The sequence below is a fragment of the Panthera leo genome, chromosome F3 (genome assembly GCF_018350215.1).
Source record: "Panthera leo isolate Ple1 chromosome F3, P.leo_Ple1_pat1.1, whole genome shotgun sequence".
NCBI lineage: Eukaryota > Metazoa > Chordata > Mammalia > Carnivora > Felidae > Panthera > Panthera leo.
Genome location: NC_056696.1, coordinates 36,841,215 through 36,860,044, shown reverse-complemented (window position 1 = coordinate 36,860,044; position 18,830 = coordinate 36,841,215). Strand labels below are relative to the sequence as shown.

Below are 18,830 nucleotides of genomic sequence, written 5' to 3'. Positions count from 1 at the left end.
GTCTGAATTAATAATTTCTGATTTGGTCTGATACAACTCAAGCCAAGTTTACAGTGATCCTAAATTGTTAGCACTGTCAGGCCCTAGGCAGAAGCAAACACACATCTTCTCTTGAGGAACCCAGGTATCAAAGAATTCTCCCAGCTAAAATTCCAAAGATAAATTTCACCGTTAGAAATTATAAACATACAAGGAAAAAAAATCATGAGCAAGAACTAGCAGAAACAGAGGACCAAAATTGACTTACAAAGATTTTAAATATTGGAATTATCAAAATTAGAATGTAAAATAACTATGCTTAAAATGTTCAAAGGAATTAGGGGTGCCTTGGTGGGTCAGTTGGTTAAGTGTCTGATTTTGGCTCAGGTCATGATCTTGTGGTACATGAGTTTGAGCCCCACATTGGGCTCTGTGCTGACAGCTCAGAGCCTGGAGTCTGCTTTGGATTCTCTGTCCCTCCCCCACTCATGCTCTTTCTCTCAAAATAAGTAAATAAATAAATAAATAAATAAATAAATAAATAAACAAACAAACAAACATTAAAAAGTAAAAAAAAAAAAAAGATGTTCAGAGGAATAGAAGACAAGCTTAGAAATGTTCAGTATATAGGGGCTCCTGGGTGATTCAATTAAGCGACCAACTTTGGCTTAGGTCATGATCTCATGGTTCATGAGTTCAAGCCCCATGTCAGGCTCTATGCTGACAGCTCAGAGCCTCGAGCCTGCTTTGGATTCTGTGTTTCTGTTTCTCTCTGCCCCTCCAGCACTCATGCTCTGTCTCTCTCTCTCTCAAAAATAAACAAACACTAAAAAAATGTTCAGGATATAAAAATATTAATGTGAAGCCAGTTTTTAAGACTGTAGCTTATAGGGGAGCCTGGGTGGCTCAGTTGGTTAAGCATCCGACTTCAGCTCAGGTCAGTATCTCACAATCTGTGAGTTTGAGCTCTGCATTGGGCTCTGTGCTGACAGCTCAGATCCTGGAGCCTGCTTTGTATTCTGTATCTCCCTCTCTCTGTGCCCCTCCCCTGCTCATGCTCTGTCTCTCTCTGTCCCTCAAAAATAAAATAAAAACATGAAAAAGACTGTAGCTAATAAAATTCTGGTAGGAAGTATGTAACTGAAATTGATGGAAATTGATGGGTTGAACAGCAGATCAGATCTAACTGAAGAGAGATTTACTAACCTGGAAGATATATCTGAAAAAGAAATTATCCAGAAGATAATGCAGAAGAATGAAGAAATAGAAAATATGAGAGGTTAATAGGCATGAAGGGTAGAATGAAAGTGTCTAAAAGCCATTGGAATAAACTATAAAAGGAGAGGACAGAAAATGGAGGAGAGCGAGTAGTTCAAAGGACAATGCCCATACCAATAAAATATACCGTTGTATAAATTTAAGAAGTCCAGCATATCCAAACTGAATAAATAAAAATAAATCTATAACTACACCATATATTCAGCTCTAAAACATTAAGTAAAAATGGAAAATTTTTAAAATAACAAGATGGGCAAGATAGATTACCTTCAGGGAGCAACATAGTGACAGCTGAGTTCACATTAGTAATCCAGAAGATACTACCGTATCTTCAGCATGTGGAGAAAAAATACCTAGAATCCTATGCTGACTAAAATACATCTTGGGGCACCTGGGTGGCTCAGTCGGTTAAGTGTCCGACTTCGGCCCAGGTCAGATCTCACGATTCATGGGTTTGAGCCCGGCATCAGGCTCTGTGCTGATAGCTCAGAGCCTGGAGCCTGCTTCTGATTCTGTGTCTCCCTGTCTCTCTCTTCCCGTCCCCTGCTCACACTGTCTCTCTCTCTCTCTCAAAAATAAATAAATGTAAAAAAAATTTAAAAAAATATATCTTAATTATAAGAGTGATATAAAAACATTCCCCACCCCACCTGACCCTGCCCCTCCCCCCAAAAACCTGAGTTTGTTCCTTGTGTTGACTTTATTGATGTGTCTTCTTTGTTCCGCTAAAATCCCCACTTACTTAATCAAGTGCAAATGCCAATCTTGGTGTTGCCATGAAGGTATATATATATATATATATATATATATATATATATATATATATATATATACACACACACACACACACATATATATATACATATATGTATATATATATATACACACACATATATAAATATGTATATATATGTATATAATTAAAACTCCTTATCATTTGACTTTAAATAAGGAAGATTATTCTAGATAATTTAGGTAGGTCTGTCTGAATCAATTGGAAGACCTTAAACTCAGAACTGAGGTTTCCCTGGGACAGAGAAGAAATCCTATCCGTGGATGAGAGCTTTGGCTTCTATGGGTTTAGCCTGCTCATGATTTTTCCTTCCTGATGCTTGTCTTATGAATTTCAGACTTGCTTAGCTAGCCCCTATTATCATGTAAACCAATTCCCGGTAATAAATCTCACCTGTGTATGTGTATTTGTGTTTGTCTATTTATCATTATATCTCCTGTATATCTCCTACTGGTTCTGCTTCTCTGATTGAACTCTGACTGCTATACCAGACAGCAGAAAGAAATCTTTAAGGGAATACTTTAAGAAAGTACTTCAGGGAGAAAGAAAGTTTTCTCAGATCCAAGATGGAAGGTCTGAGATGCAAGAAGAAAGGAAGAACAAAATAAATGGTAAATAATGTGGATTAAATTAAAACGATGTTAACTGTATAACACAGGCAAATTCTTCCACATGTTCAAGAATCAAATGGTTTCAATTCAGATTCCAAAAATTTCCCATTTTGATTATAGAAAAAGGGAGATTCTCTTCAATTTATTTTGTGTGGCTAAGATCATCCTGATTCCAGATCCTAAAACAGCATGAGAAAAGAACCTTATAGGTGAGCCTCACTCACAATCACAAATGGAAACATTTAAGCAAAATATTTGCAGCCAATTCTAGCAATGTATTAAAAGGATACTACTTTATGAGCAGCTTTCATTTATTCCAGAAATTAAACGGCCATTGCATATTAGGAAATCTATGAATGTAATTTCCTACATTAGCCTATTATTAGAAAAATCATTAGATCATCTCAACAGATGCAGAAATTTTTCATAAAATTCCTGATAAAAACTAAAAAAGAGTCATGATTGAAAGCAATTTCAACAAACTTCATACTTAATATTAAATACTACCTCTGAAAAAGGTGTTAGCTATTACCTTTGGAATCCCTAGCATATATAATTTAGCCAAAAAAAAAAAAAAGACTTAGAAGACACTAAACTGACATTACTTTTATTTCTTTGAAGAGAGAGACAGGTTTCTTAAGACATGAAGGAATAGGTTAATAAGTTTGACTTTATCAAAATGAAAAACTTTGATTACCAAAAGACACCATATTTGTAATAAATACAAACCACACAAGGACATAGAATCTAGAATTCAAGACAAAACAAAATAAGCAGAAACAGACATATTCATCCAATAGAGTTGTACAGAAGACTTGAGTTAGCACATGCATATGGAGACACCTGAATGGCCGATAAAAGTGTGCAAGGTATCCAGCCTCATTTGGGGTCAGAGAACATCACATAAGAAAACACAATGAAATTTCACCATATACTCACCAGATTGGCCAAATTTAACAAAAACAAAAAACAAAAACAGAATCACAAAATTTGGCAAAGGCACAGAGCAAGGGACCAAGTTTTAACTGTTCATGGGGGTATAAATTTGCGCAAATAATTTAGAAAACACTGTGGCACTACCGTTTAAAGTTAAACGTGCAAATTTCTTAGAAATTTCACTCTAAGTCGTGCACCAGAAATCATTTACTGACATTGCTTGTAAAAAGCAAAACACTGGCAGTAATCTCAGATGTTCATCAGTGTTAAAATGAACAAATCGTACAAACATTGTACAGTAGGAAAATTAAGCTGCAGCAAAACTGAAAATGAGTTAAATGAAAAAAATCACTAAAGAATTACTATGATGAGTCTTTTTATGTAATATTTAACAGGAAGAAAAATTACATAGTATATTATTTAGGGAGACATTTGTGTGGTAAAACTATAAAGGCAGACAAGGAGAGGACAACCTGAAGCAATTGTGGTCTTTTCTGTGGAGAGAGAGGGGCACTCAAGGAAGGACCTTCTAAGGAAGGGAATGTTCTGGTGGTTTGCTTTATTATTTAAACTTAATTATTTAAGGCACTATTATTTGAATTATCTAAGTACTGTATAAAAACATTTATATATATATATATACACATATATATGTGTATATATATATATATACGTGTGTATATATATATACGTATATATGTGTATATATACATATATATGCGTGTGTGTGTGTATATATATATATATATATATATGTGTATATATATATATATATACATATATATATTTGTTTCCAGATCAGCTTGTTTCTGTTGGGCTGTTTTCATTGACAGTTGACTTCTTAACCTTTTGAGACCTCAGTTTCTGCATCTGTAAGATGAGTTAGAGTAAAAGGTCACTAAGTTTGAGATACCTTTCGACTCTAACATTCCTTGATATTATGAAATAAACATAGCTTAGACGGATGATAGTAGGTTCCATTTGGATAAATTCCTCTTTAGATAATGGATTTGGAAGGAATCCCAGAAACAGCTTCTTAAATCCACCATTCTGACATCACCATGTTTCTGTAGCTAACAGCTTTTACCGAGATTTAAGCCATTATTTTTAGGACTCTTACCTTTATCTCATATTATACTAACACAGTAAAGGAAATTATTTTCTTGTGTATATTGTTCGTTATAAAGGTCACTGGAACTAAAGTTTTTTCTGCTCATTTTATTATACACTTTTCCTGGCTAAAGACCATGACTGAATTTGGTGTGTTGACCCAAGAGCCTAGTATACAGCCACAGACTTATGGGATCTCCATGATATAGGCCCTTTTTTAGATGGCAACCTATATTTCTGTTAAGAAATGTATACAATAAGTAAGGAGCTCAAGCATAGATATATTTTTTTTCCTAAAATAATCTTGCTTGCTTATATTCTACCTTTATCAGAGAGGAAAATGAGAGGAAAGATTCAAATTGGAAAAGGCTCTTTTGGTGTTCTTCCAAAACCCTTTCCTGCCTTTCATAGGACAATACAAATGTGTCTTTTTTAAACTTTTCCATCCAACAAAGTGCCCCTTGTGGTAGAAGAGAACACATGTTTTTGAAAAGAATAGGAATGTGACTATCAGAGACCATTGAAAAAGCACATTTAATAAAGCCATTTTGTATTTTTCAGAGACGTTTATATACATCGTGCATTCTATACCACAGTATAGCTGTGTTTATTTTAAAGTGAAAATGTTTTAAATAAATTACTGCTTAAAGTACCCTTCTCCTCCCTTCATCTTCAATTAAACTCAAGTTTTCAGGTAAATACATTGCATTCATTCTTTGGCTCTGAGTTCCTGGTCTCACCACCATGTGTAATGACATGCCTACCCCATTGTTAATAGCATTGGCTCTGGAATGCTCTGGAATGCAGTAGATCTGGGTTTGTACCCTGGTGTGCCACTTTCTCAGAGTATCACACATGGTAAGGTGCTTGGTCTCTCTCTAAGCTTTAAATCCTTCCCCAGTTTCTTATACTAATGGACTATCCAAATACCTTGAATATCCCTTCAAATACACCTTTCACGAAGTAAGGTTTTGTATATGCTGCACCATACAGCCAGTATTAATCCATTGTCATTCTTCCATAGTCTTCTCAAACATCAGCCCTTATCCAAATCAACATTTACCCTTACATCCGTTCTGTTCCCTTAGAGCTTTTGTTCATACCAGAGTTACAGCATTTAGTCTATGTTACTGTAATTTCCCTCTTACTGTGTTTTCCTTCACCTCTTTAAAGCTTTCCCTGATTTTCCTCCAGCTCACTAGGTCTGCACTCCTTTCTCTGTGCCTGTATTACTTTGAAAACATTTTGTTTGTTTATTCACTTTAACAGTTAAGTACTGAGCATCTTTTGTTGTTGTTGTTGTTCTTGTTGTTGGGTCCTTCTCCTCCAAGCACTTGAGATTCAGAGCTGTGTAACCCGCTTTCATGGAGTTGTGATTTCTAGTGAAGGGAATGGGTTAACATACAACAAATAAAAAGGAAAAATGTCAGCAAGTGGTAAGTTTGAGGGTATGAGATATTGATTGGGTGCCTAATTTTAGACCAGAGGTTCAGGAAAGGCTTTACTGAAAAGGCGATACTTAAAAGAAATCTGAAGAAGGGAATTAGTTTTGAGAATATCAAAAGAGGAACATCATTTCGGGTAGAGGAAATTGCTATTGCAAAGACCCCAAGGAGGGAAAAGAACTCGGCATTTCCTAGGATCATAATTAAATCAACTGTGGGCAAGAAAGAAAGTTGCATCAGCTTAGGTTAGAAGAGCAGAAAGGGGACACAGATCTTGTAGGACTTTAAAGGCATGAGTTACATTATATTCTTTTTAAAAAACATTTTTAAATGTTTATTCTTTTTTGAGAGAGACATAGTCTGACTGGGGGAGGAGCAGAGAGAGAGAGAGAGAGAGAGAGAGAGAGAGAGAGACAGAATCCGAAGCAGGATCCAGGCTCTGAGCTGTCAGCACAGAGCCTGACAGGGGGTTCAAACCCACAAATGGTAAGATCATAACCTGAGCTGAAGTCAGAACATCCAACTGACTAAGCCACCTAGGCATCCCTTGTTACATTATATTCTAAACAAAGCAATATGCTGTTGGAAAGCTTTAGCTGGGGTGTGACTGGATCTGATTTGTATTTTATAAAGATTGCCCAGATTGTGCTGTAATGGATTAGAGGAGAGAGAGGTGGGTCTCTACATGGGTCTGTTGCAATTGTTCAGGAGAGAAGTGATGGTGGATTGGATGAGGAAGGTAGTAGAAAAGACAAAGCAAAACAGAGCAGGGTTTGGTTATGTTTGGGAGGTGGAATTGCCAGTTCTTGCTGATGGGCTGACAAGAGTAGAGGGAAATGCAAAATCAAAGATAATACTTGTATGTATATTTTTATATTGGCATTTCTAATAATTCTCTTTTTAGTTTACATATCAATTTTCTGTATAGCTTGTGAGGTACTCCAGTACTAGGACCATATGGGACTCAATTCTGTATGTGTAGTTGCTTGCATAGGATCTTGTTAATGCTGGTGCTAAATAAATATTAATAAAATTTCTCTGTACAGTGTTTCAAAGTTACTACTTATAAAAAGTGATTTTGAAGACTAAGATATTTACATACTACAGTGATTAACAGCCATACATTATATATAAGGACTCTAAGATTAGGGAGATGGATTTCTGCTTCATGAAAGTAAACTTTTCCTTATGACCGAAGAATACAATAACAAGTGTATATTTAATGTATAAATAATAACATTAGTGTAAAAATCCTCAAGATCAATCCATTTCTGATGAGATCACTATTTCATGTCATTTGTAACCTATTTCATGTTATTGGTAAACATGTCAACCAATTCCATCAAATTTTCCTTATATAAGGAACATACTTTTGTGGGTATAAGTAGAAAATTCTCATACCAGTTCATTAAGAGAATACTTATCAGAAAATTAAATTAAAAATCATTTAAAAAGTTTTTGATGGACCTTGAACAACTGTAGGGTCTAACACATCTATCGTTGTGAGGGAAAACCTGAAAATTTATGATTTGATAAAATATATCCTTTGTAGTTGGGATGGGGGAGGGGGTTCGTGCTCAACTAATCTTGAGAAGTACTGTGAGGATGTACTACCATGATACATAAGGAAAATTCAGTACCTATTATATAGCTTGATATTTATTTTTCTAAAAGCATTTGACAAAGTGCTACTTCAAAGATTGATAAGTAGATTACAGTGTTGGAATATGAGGTAAAATAAGATGATGTTTAAAGAGCTGATTTGGGCCCATAAAAATAACTTTCTGTATACTCAGTACTTAATTTCAGATACTAATTTATAACATGTATTTCAAAATTCATTGTGTAATAATTCTAAAAATTTAAATTAGAAATTTATCATGTAATGGCAAAACACTAGATGGTTATGTAGTTATTTATTTATTCAACCAACATTTATTTGGTAAGTACTATTTGAAAGTCCACTTGCCATGTGATGGTTAGTTTTTTCATATTTGTTATAGATTTTAAAACAATTGGCACATTTCCCTAAGGTATTATTGTACACAGAAAAATTGTAACTTTATGGTGGAGAAGCCCAGCAGACCCCACCTTAACCAGATGATCAAGGTTAATGTCACCAGCAATAGTAACATAAATTGACATTATGAACTCCCTGATGAGAGTCACTGTGGATACAATCACCCCTATGGTATTCTTGCCAAAATATATAACCTCCATCTAATAATAAGTGTACATCAGATAAGCCCACATTGAGGAGCATTCTACAGTATGATTGGGCAGTACTCTCCAAAAGTGTCTAGATCCAAAGAAAGACTGATGAACCACAACTGGAAAAGACTGGATTAGATCCTGGAATAAAAAGAAGACCGTTGTAGAAAAACCACTGTAACCTAAGTATAGTCTGTAGATTATTTAGTAGTATTATAACTACTGTAACTATGTCAATTTCTTGCTTTTGATAAATGTGCCATGGTAATATAAGATGTTATCATTAGGGGAAGTTGAGTGAAGTTTATGTGGGAACTCTCCATTCTGTTTTTGCATTCCTGTAAACCTAAAACTATTTCAAAATAAAAATTTTAAACAGATTCTTAAAAAAAAATGCCAATAGGACACTCACATTAAGGTATCTTAATATTTTCTTAACAGAGTCTCTTTCATGTCACTATTATTATCCTTTGTGTTACGGTTTCTCCTGAAAGGATAGCTTTTGTTACAGGTATAATGAAAAGAATCCTTGCTCTATTCCTCTTTAATGTACCTTTCTTGTATACGTATTTTTGTATTTGTGATATACTTTCTATTTTTTCCCTCCTTTTTTTCTAGGCTATTTCTTCAGTGTCCTTTAGAGTCACAGTTATCTCCCACCTCTCCCCTAATGTTATAGTCCCCTCTTTATCCTTAGACATCTCAGATATCTCCCTGGGGGTTCTTATGTAAGACCACACTGATTAATTACCTTTATGTGATAAGTCCCCAGCACATCTTTATCACAGAGTCACTGTGTGTAGTCACATAAATGTAAATACATGTGTGTTTGCCTAGTATATATCTTCATGATTATGTGTATATACATATACATACTCACACCCATACATACACATACCTCACCCATATACATACTTACATCTGTACATGTACACACATACATGTCCCTCCTGCATCCTTTCTTCTGGGAACTAGTGCTACCGTGTTGCCTAAACCAGATAATGAGGAGTGTTCTTTTCCCATGTGTTCACTGCTGACCTTTCTTGCATCCAGTTTCCAGTTGTTTACTATGTTCCATTGATTGATCTTTCTAAATATTGCTTAGATTGTTTTATTCTCTCATTTCAATGTCAATGACTTATGTTGGATAACTGATAACTGTTTTTAGCCACCGTAAGCTATCCTCCATTCTATATTAACAATTATTCTTTCTGAAAAGCAAATCTTGTCTTTTTCCTATTATATTTAGGATAAAGTTCAAACCCCTAGCCTGGCACACAAAATCCTTCTTCCCCTTTTGTCTGGAATACCTGTCCAGATGCCTTTGCTACAGCCATTCTAAGTGATTTACTATTAGGTCTCTGAAAACGATTTCATGTCTTCATGAACAGCCCACATTGAGGGGCATTCTACAATACGATTGAGCACTACTCTCCAGAAGTGTATAGATCACCAGCGGCAAGGAAAGACTGATGAGTTACAAATGGAAAAGATAAGATTAGAGCCTGGGAATAAAACAAGACATTAGTAGAAAAACCAGTGTAACCTGAATACAGTCTGCGGATTATTTAATAGCACTATATCTATGTTAATTTCTTACTTCTGAAAAAAAAATAACTTGGATTGTAATAGATACTTAACAAAGAGCGGGAGAGTAAAGGACAGTAATTATGAAGAAATGAAAATAACATTTGTTGAACCTGATCTATGAACTTAGATTGTAATCCAGGTTAATTTGTTTGGCTTTCTCGAGTTGTAAGCTCTGTAAAGACAAGGATCATTGTTTTTATCCTAATATTTAATACATGATAGACATTAATATTGTCAAATAAATAAAAACTGTTGAGTGACTCCTTGTTATAAGGGATATGAAAATGTCTTGACAGTTTTGATGGAAGAGCTTATAAAATTGATTGTAATGACGCTAATTTAGGGATAATACAAAACTTGTAGGAGTCAAGTGTTACTGTCAAATAACTGTCAAGTTACTGTCAAGTGTTACCGAATGGTGTCTGTAACTTAAACGTGGAGTCACATAACGGTGTAGGGTGTAGAAATGAAAATTCAGTGACATCCAGTGTACTCTGTATACTTTGTGTTATGGCCCACTTTCTCTGACTTACAAGATGTTGAATAAAAGGAGTGAGTCAAAGGGTGCCTGGGTGCTCAGTGGGTTAAGCGTCTGACTTTGGCTCAGGTCATGATCTCATGGTTTGTGAGTTCGAGCCCCACGTCGGGCTCTGTGCTGACAGCTCAGAGCCTGGAGCCTGCTTCAGATTGTGTGTCTCCCTCTCTCTCTCTCTGCCTCTCCCCCACTCACATTCTGTCTCTCACTCTCTCAAAAATAAATAAACATTAAAAAATTTTTAAAAAGGAGTGAGTCAAAAGCCATGTCTTCCTTTTATGTCACCTAGCGATTTTGGAAGATTTTAGAAAGCTTTTAATGTAAGTAATAGAATCCTATGAATTTCTACATCCTTAAAGGAAGCATGAAGGTATTTATGTATGGTATGTAATCTATAGCTAAGATCAACATATGCATGACTACTAAAGATTCAATAGGTTTGGAGTATTTGGAAACATTTGATATGTGAATTGTTGGGAGATGGTAATTGTATGATGCACTTATTTCATAACATGAAAAAATAATAAAACAATGTGGCATAGGAAAGATATGGAGACTTACTATCGGGAGGAAGAAATACACAAGGGGAGATAGCTTATCAGGACAAGGTATATATATACCTTTTTTTTTTTAGCATCCTTTGCTAACTTATTTCAATTAGTATTTTAAAAAGTGTTTCTCTAAATGGGGTCTCAAATGATCAGCATCAGTTTACCAATACAAATGGATATTCTTGAGTCTCATCTTCAAAATGTCTGGTTCAAGATGCCTGGATTAAAACCCGGGAATCTACATTATTAATGAGGTGCCATAACAATATATACACTAAAGTTTTGGAAACAGTCATCTAATTATTCTGTATTCTCTCAAGTCAGCAGTATAACTTGAGTGTCTACTATATTTGAGGTAGTGTTCTGGGTGTTAAGATATATTGGAGAACAAGGAAAAATAGAATTATCTGACTTTGTGAATCTTTTATTTTTAGTAGGTAGAGGACAAACAATAGATAAATTATGTGGAGTGTTCAAAGATGATTAAGTACTATGGAAAAGTAAATAGAACAGGAAGGGGGGTCCTATTGGGGGTTAGGGTGGAATTTAAAATAGTGTAGATTTTCATGGAATATGTGGCATTTGAACAACTACCTGAAAGGTGGTCAAAGATAGAAGCCGAGAGGAAGATTTGGAAAGCTGTTGCTGTAATCTTGGTGAGAAGTGATGGCATTTAAGAACTGGCTCAGGAAAGAGGATAACAGCTGAAGTCAGATTATGGATCCACTTTGAAGATAAAGTCAGTGGATATTCTGAAAGATTTAATATGAAATGCGAGAAAGAAGACTCCCAGGTGTTTCCATGATTTCTTGTCTAAGAAACTGGTAGAATAGCTGTCATTCTACTGAAATGGGGAAGATTATGGGCAGGAAATATTTTGGTTAGAAGAATGAGTTGAGTTTGGGCCATATTAAGCTTGAGATGTCTATTAGACATCCAACTAGGATATTGGTTAGCAAATGGATAAGTAAGGTAGAGGAGAAAATTATACTAGAGATAGAAATTTGGGCGTCATCAGCATGGAGAGAACTTAAAGTCATTAGACTGGAGACCAAGTGAAATTATCAAAAGAGTGGCTATAAAGAGAAATGGCAAGAGGCCCATGGACTGGAAAATAGCAGAAGGCAATGGTGAAGGAGGCCAAGGGAGAGTGAGTGATCAGTGATGTAGGAGAGAATTCAGAGCAGTAGAGAAAGAATACCAAAGAAGAAGGGATCAACATTGTCAAAGTCTTGTGACAAGTGAATAAAAATAAGGATCTGGAATTGACCAGTGAATTCAGTAATGTGGAGACCGGATGACCTCAGCAAGCGCAAGTTTGTTGAAATGGTGAGGCAGAAATTGTGGCTGAAGTATGGGAGAAGAAGTGAAGATAAAAATACTCACAGCTCTTTTGAGATTTACTGTAAAGCGCAATGCAGAAATGGGCATGGCTAGAGAAGTAAATGGGGTCAAGAGGAGAAATAACGTGTGTGGAGCCTGGTGGGATGATCTGGTAGATACAGAAAGCTATATTCGGGAAAACGGAAAAATTGTTGGTGGAGTTGGTCGTTGTGAGGAGCAGTTACTTCATGCACAGCAGGACAGAAGGCACAGACAGGGAGAGGACGAGACGAAGGGGCTGGGCACATGTGCTGCTTGGAGCTTGCAGAATTTCTCTCTTAATGGCTTCAGTTTGTTTGTTTGTTTGTTTGTTTTTCTTACAGGTAATTAGGAAGCACGATCAGCTGAGAGGGAATGGGAGAAGTGGTTGGGTATTTAAGGAGGGAGAAAATACGAAGTCAGAGAGTGAATGGACTCGAGAAAAAACAGAATTGTCTGGCATCATTCAGAGCACGTTGGAAATGGCAGGTTGTGACTTTAAAATGAGAGTGGTCATCATGGTTGTCTGGATTTTCTCTCAATACCCAGAGCTTCCTACAGACCTACTGATTACATGCGTGCTCCTGCACCAGGCGTTATTTATGCCGGTGGCTCCCTTTTCCTGGGATCGTCTTCTCCCATAAACTATGTGGCCTACTTCCTCACTGCTTTCAAGTCTTGACTCAGATGTCACCTTCATCATAATATCTGCCCTGACCACACTGTTTAAAATTGGAAGTTCCTTGCCCCAAACTCCCCAACCTTCCTTATGCAATTCTATCTTACTGTCCGACATTCATCACCTTCTAACACGCTACGTAATGTATTACCTTTTTTTATTTCATGCTTTCACTCCCCTTCTCCCCCACTAAATATTTAAGCATCACAAAAGATTTTTTTGTTATTGAATTATAATTGACATACAATATTAGTTGCAGATGTGCAAGATAGAGATTCAGTATTTTTATATATTATGAAATGATAATGATAGGTCTAGTCCCCATCTGTCCCCATACAGAGTCATTACAATACTATTGACTATATTCTCTATGCTGTTCTTTACATCCTTGTGACTTATTTGATTACTGGAAGTTTGTACTGAATCCCTTTACCTGTCTCACCCATGCTCCCACCCCCTTTTCCTCTGGCAGCAAGCAGTTTGTTCTCTGTATCTGTGAGTCTGTGTCTGTTTTGCTTTGTTTTGTTCATCTGTTTTGCTTTTTTAGATTCCGCATATAAGTGAAATCATACAGCACTTGTCTTTCTCTTATTTCACCTAGCACAATACCCTCTAGGTCTATCCATGTTGCAACAAATAGCCATATTTCATACATTTTATGGCTGAGTAATATTCTGTTGTATATATACACACTACATCTTCTTTATCCATTCATCTATCAATGGACACCTAGGTCGCTTTCATATCTTGGCTGTTGTCATAATGAATATAGGGGTACATACATCTTTTTGAATTAGTGTTTTCATTTTCTTTGAATAAATACCCAAAAATATTTCTTTCAGTAAATATCCAGAATTGCTGGACAGTGTGGTAGTTCTGTTGTTAATTTTTTTAAGGAAACTCCATACTGTTAGCGGCTGTACCAATTTGTATTCCCACCCACAGAGCACAAGGGTTTCCTTTCATCCACATCCTCACCGACACTTCTTGTTTCTTGGGTTTTTGTTTTTTTTTTTTGATAATAGACATTTTGACAGTTTTGAAATATCTTGTTTTGATGTTCATTTCCCTGATGATTCATAATACTGAGCATCTTTTCAAATACCTGTTGTCCATCTGCATTTCTTCTTTGTAAAAATGTCTATTCCGGTCCTCTGCCCATTTTAAAAAACATTTTTTTTTTGTTATTGAGTTGTATGAGATCTTTATATAATTTGGGTATCAGTCTTTTATCTGTTAATATCATATGCTAATATCTTCTTCCATTCCATAGGTTGTCTTTCAATTTGTTGATGGTTTCCTTCACTGTGCAAAAGATTCTTGGTTTGACATAGTCCTGTTTGTTGATTTTTGCTTTTATTGCCCTTGCCTGAGGAGACATACAGGCCTATCTCAAGAAACCAGAAAGTCTCAAATTAAACAATCTAAGTTTAAAGGAACTAGAAAAAAGAACAAAGTCCAAAGTTAGTAGAGGGAAGGAAATAATAAAGATCAGAGAGGAAATAAATGAAAATAAAGACTTTAAAAAAAACATTAGAAAAGATCAATGAAACTAAGACCTGGTTCTTTGAAAGGATAAATGAAATACTAACCTTCAGTAGGCTCATCAAGAAAAAAAGAGAGCTCACGAGGGCTTGAATTTTTGTCTTTTTTTTTTTCATTTCTGTATTTCAGGCATCTAGAAAAGTACCTGGCCTGTAGTAAACATTGAATTATATTGAATTAATGATTGAATTAATTAATGGTATTGAATGATATTGAATTAATTATATTGAATTGAATGATTAAATTAATTCTATGGTCTGGTGGTTATGAAGTTTAACTGACTTCATTTTGTTGCAAATTATTTAAAGCCTATCCGTTGATATATCCTGGAGGATACTGTTGTTCCATTAATGTTGTTTTAAATTATCAGTTCTAATAATAAATTGCACTGAATGGGTTTTTTATACTCTTCAAAGTGTTTTCCTGTTCATTATACCATGGTAGTGTAATTTAGTATTTTTACAGTTTTATTTACCTAATATTTGAAATGGAATAAAAATAACAGTTTATTTCTGTTTCCTCATGTGCTTAATTCTCTAGGTTTAGCTCTAAACTGACCCACCTTATTCCCATTTGTTGTCGCAGTTTGTGTTTATATATAGCTACTAACCGAATGCCTTGCATCTAGCAGGTGTCTATAGATATCTGTTGACTTAATTTATTGTAACACTTTAGTGTAGTTTTCACTAACCTGTCAAGGTTTACTGAGCATTTATAAGAAGAAATATTTAAATTAGACTACTTATTCTTTTTTAGCCCTAAAGCATTATATAGAAGAGAGATTTTAAAGATCCGCTAGAAATGAATGTATTTGAAGCATAATTTTTTACTGTATGTAAATGTTTTCTCTAAATTGCTAAAGATTTCTGACTCATTAAAAATGTATTTTTCTCTAGCTCTCAAGCCTTTATTATACTGGTTATCTTACATTTGTGCCCAAGAAGAGTTTCTAATATGAGATAAATTTTGAAATATGTTAATTTTTCCTCCAGGCTGAAAAAGGAATTGGGGAGTATAGATTTGTTTACTGGGATGCTCCAGTGCCTCTGCTGCTTTGCTTCAGTAACAAGACTGTCACGTTAGCACAAAAAACAGCACTTCATTCCCACTTCCCCAGCTTGGTAAAGAATTGCACCACCGACCCTCTCTCCCCAGAACAGTGGTTTTTTTGAGCTCCTTTAAAGTCAAAATCTTTAAAAATCATATAAGAATATTAAAATTTAATTATTGTCATCCTCAGAGTGTTGATGGATTGATGGCAATTAAATATTTATGTAACATGTGTCTAGACCACTAAAGGCATTTAGAACACTGACCAATTAATAGCATAACTTGTTTTGGATTTTTAGATTAAATGCCAGAAATGCACAGACTGGTGAAGAATTAAAGACCTGTGAAAAGCATACAATTTGTCTCATAGAGGAAAGATACATTGTCTACTGGCCATATATTTAAGTTTACTCTGTGAATCTGATCAGAACATATTCTTTATATATACATCAGATTCACAGACTATATATATAGTTATATATATTTGTATATACAAACATAAATATATATATATATATATATATATATATATATATATATATATTTGTAAAGAAGCTTACCACTAAGTCTACTCTTTATATTTTGTTGCATTTTTTTAACGTTTATTTATTTTTGAGACAGAGACAGAGCATGAACGGGGGAGGGCAGAGAGAGAGGGAGACACAGAATCGGAAGCAGGCTCCAGGCTCTGAGCCATCAGCTCAGAGCCTGACGCGGGGCTCGAACTCACGGACCACGAGATCGTGACCTGAACTGAAGTCGGCCGCTTAACCGACTGACCACCCAGGCGCCCCTATTTTGTTGCATTTTTAAAACCTTTATTTTATATTGAATTGTATTTTAAAAATCAATGTGGTGAATGTCCATTTTCATTTAACAATATTATTCACTGAAGCCCACTTAAGACAATAGATAATTTCTTTAAATGGACTTGATTTCATATTAAGATGGTTATTTGAAGGTCAGAACACTTTGAAAAAGCTTAGCAATTACAGTATCACAAAGAGTAGCAGGAAGTAGTTTTGCTACTTAAAACATTTATCTTATAACCTGTCACACTACTTTAAGATTGGGTCGTAAGGGGACACCCGGGTGGTTCAGTTAAGTGTCGGACTCTTGATTCGGCTCAGGTCATGATCTGAGTTGAGCTCAGATCATTGGGCTCTCTGCTGTCAGCATGGAACCTGCTTCGGATCCTTTCTGTCTCTCACTCTGCCCTTTCCCTGATCTCTCTCTCTCTCTCTCCCTCTCTCTCTCTCTCTCAAAAATAAACATTAAAAAAAAAAGATTGTGTCCTAAGGACTAATAAAATTCTTGCAATTATTGATGATTTGGAGGGAATATTATTACTGATCTTGATAATTATGTATATCCTTATTTTAATAAATTTTATCTACTTATAATTTATAAGAAAATTGTGGAATCTGTGCTATGGAATTATGTCTATGATTTTTTTGAGATTTCCAATTATGTTATTTATGATTTGGTGTGATTATTTAGCATGTTTAGTTTCAGGTTTTAATTTTCACTTCTGGAATGAAAAGCAAAATATTAAGATTTATGTAAAAAGCATCATCTTAATGCAAACTCTTAAATTCCTTTAAAAATCTACTTGCAACCTAATGTTATGTTTTATCTGTGGCACTTTCATTGTTATTAACAGTGTTACTTGTCATTACTTGCAATTCCAAACCAATTCTTCCAAAACTAACAATTACAAAGATACGTGTTTACTATTATATGGGTAACTACTAGCCAAGCGACAGTTTACAGCACATTATAGAGTCATAACTTTCCAACAGATAATATTTTTTAGTTCAAAATTACTTCTCTGCAAAGTAGCTAAAAATGCTCTTATCGTTTTTTACTTACTATGAAATCCTCCAGAGTTACTAGAACGGAGTGACCATGGACCCACTCCACTTGAGAAAAAAGAAAAAAGGTGTTATTGGTTATTGAATTAAAAATAGAAAAAGGAATTTAGAGAACTGTTGCCTTCAGCATTTTTCTCCATTAATACCACTTCTCAGCTTACTCCTCGGTGTCTGCATTTGGGTGTACATATATAGAATATATACTACAAAATCCATCTATTTTAAAAACAAACATTTTCATGAAAGATAAGTGTCTGTCACTGACAGGATTGTTTGCAGAGTCAGTGATAACACGTGGCATTTTACCAAGTGATTAATTTTTATTGGCTCGATTCACGAGTTCAGTAACACGAAGTAGTTACTCATGCTCGAAAATGCATAATCAGTAAATAGTTTGGGGATTTATCTCTTTTTAGACGATGAACTGTTCCACTCAAACTAAAATGGATGGATTATTTCTAGTAAACATAAAAATGAAAACCTTTTAAAAAGTCTTGTAGTCTTAATCTTTTAAAGCAAATTAAGTCCCTTAAAAGGATGTCTTACTTTGTGCCATTCGTCAGTAATGTATTACTTAAAATTTATCATTTTGCTTCACCTTATTTTTTTCACAACGATACTTAGTCCATCAAATTAGACCACTATAGTTTGATTTATAATGTTATGTTGAAAATCTGTGAAAGTCAAATTTTGCAAGCATTTTAAACCACTTTATTTTCAAATTAACCATTTATTATATGTAGCCGTACATTGTTACCACCTTTTATCTCAAGATAGAATGAAATGCATGATTCTATATGTTGTAATTAGTTACCTTTAAAATCGTGTAAATATAGGACTGTTCACAATGTTTCGGTATACTTCAGTCTTTCAGCAGACATTCATTTCAAGCTATATGTTAAGCATTTGGCAGATATTAAAGATACACACATGAGACAGACAGTGATCCTGTACTCAGGAAACTAAGAAATTAATAGTGATTGAAAGGTGATGGTGGTCGTGGGAAAAATGGATTTTAGTATTTAACATTTATTCTGTGCCTGCAGTCTGGGTACTTCGTATCGTTTCATTTAACCCTTACAAAACACTAGAAGATATTTATTATTATTCCCATTTTATAGAGGGGAAACAGAGACTCAGAGACAAGTTTCCCAAGATCATAAAGCTAGTAAGTGGCAGAGATGTGATGTAAGCTTTTCATTCTCCAAACTCCATGTTCATATTTGTTTATACTATCGGAAATTTTTTGAACGCCAAGCATAACGAGACTAAAAATGGGTA

At 34.9% G+C, this 18,830-nt stretch overlaps 1 protein-coding gene across 4 annotated transcripts in view; it reads left to right on the top strand.

Annotated features, from left to right (window-relative positions):
* The window catches only part of DENND1B (DENN domain containing 1B), a 254,427-nt gene that overhangs the window by 192,878 nt on the left and 42,719 nt on the right, over nucleotides 1-18,830 (top strand). The gene's annotated exons all lie outside the window — the stretch shown is intronic.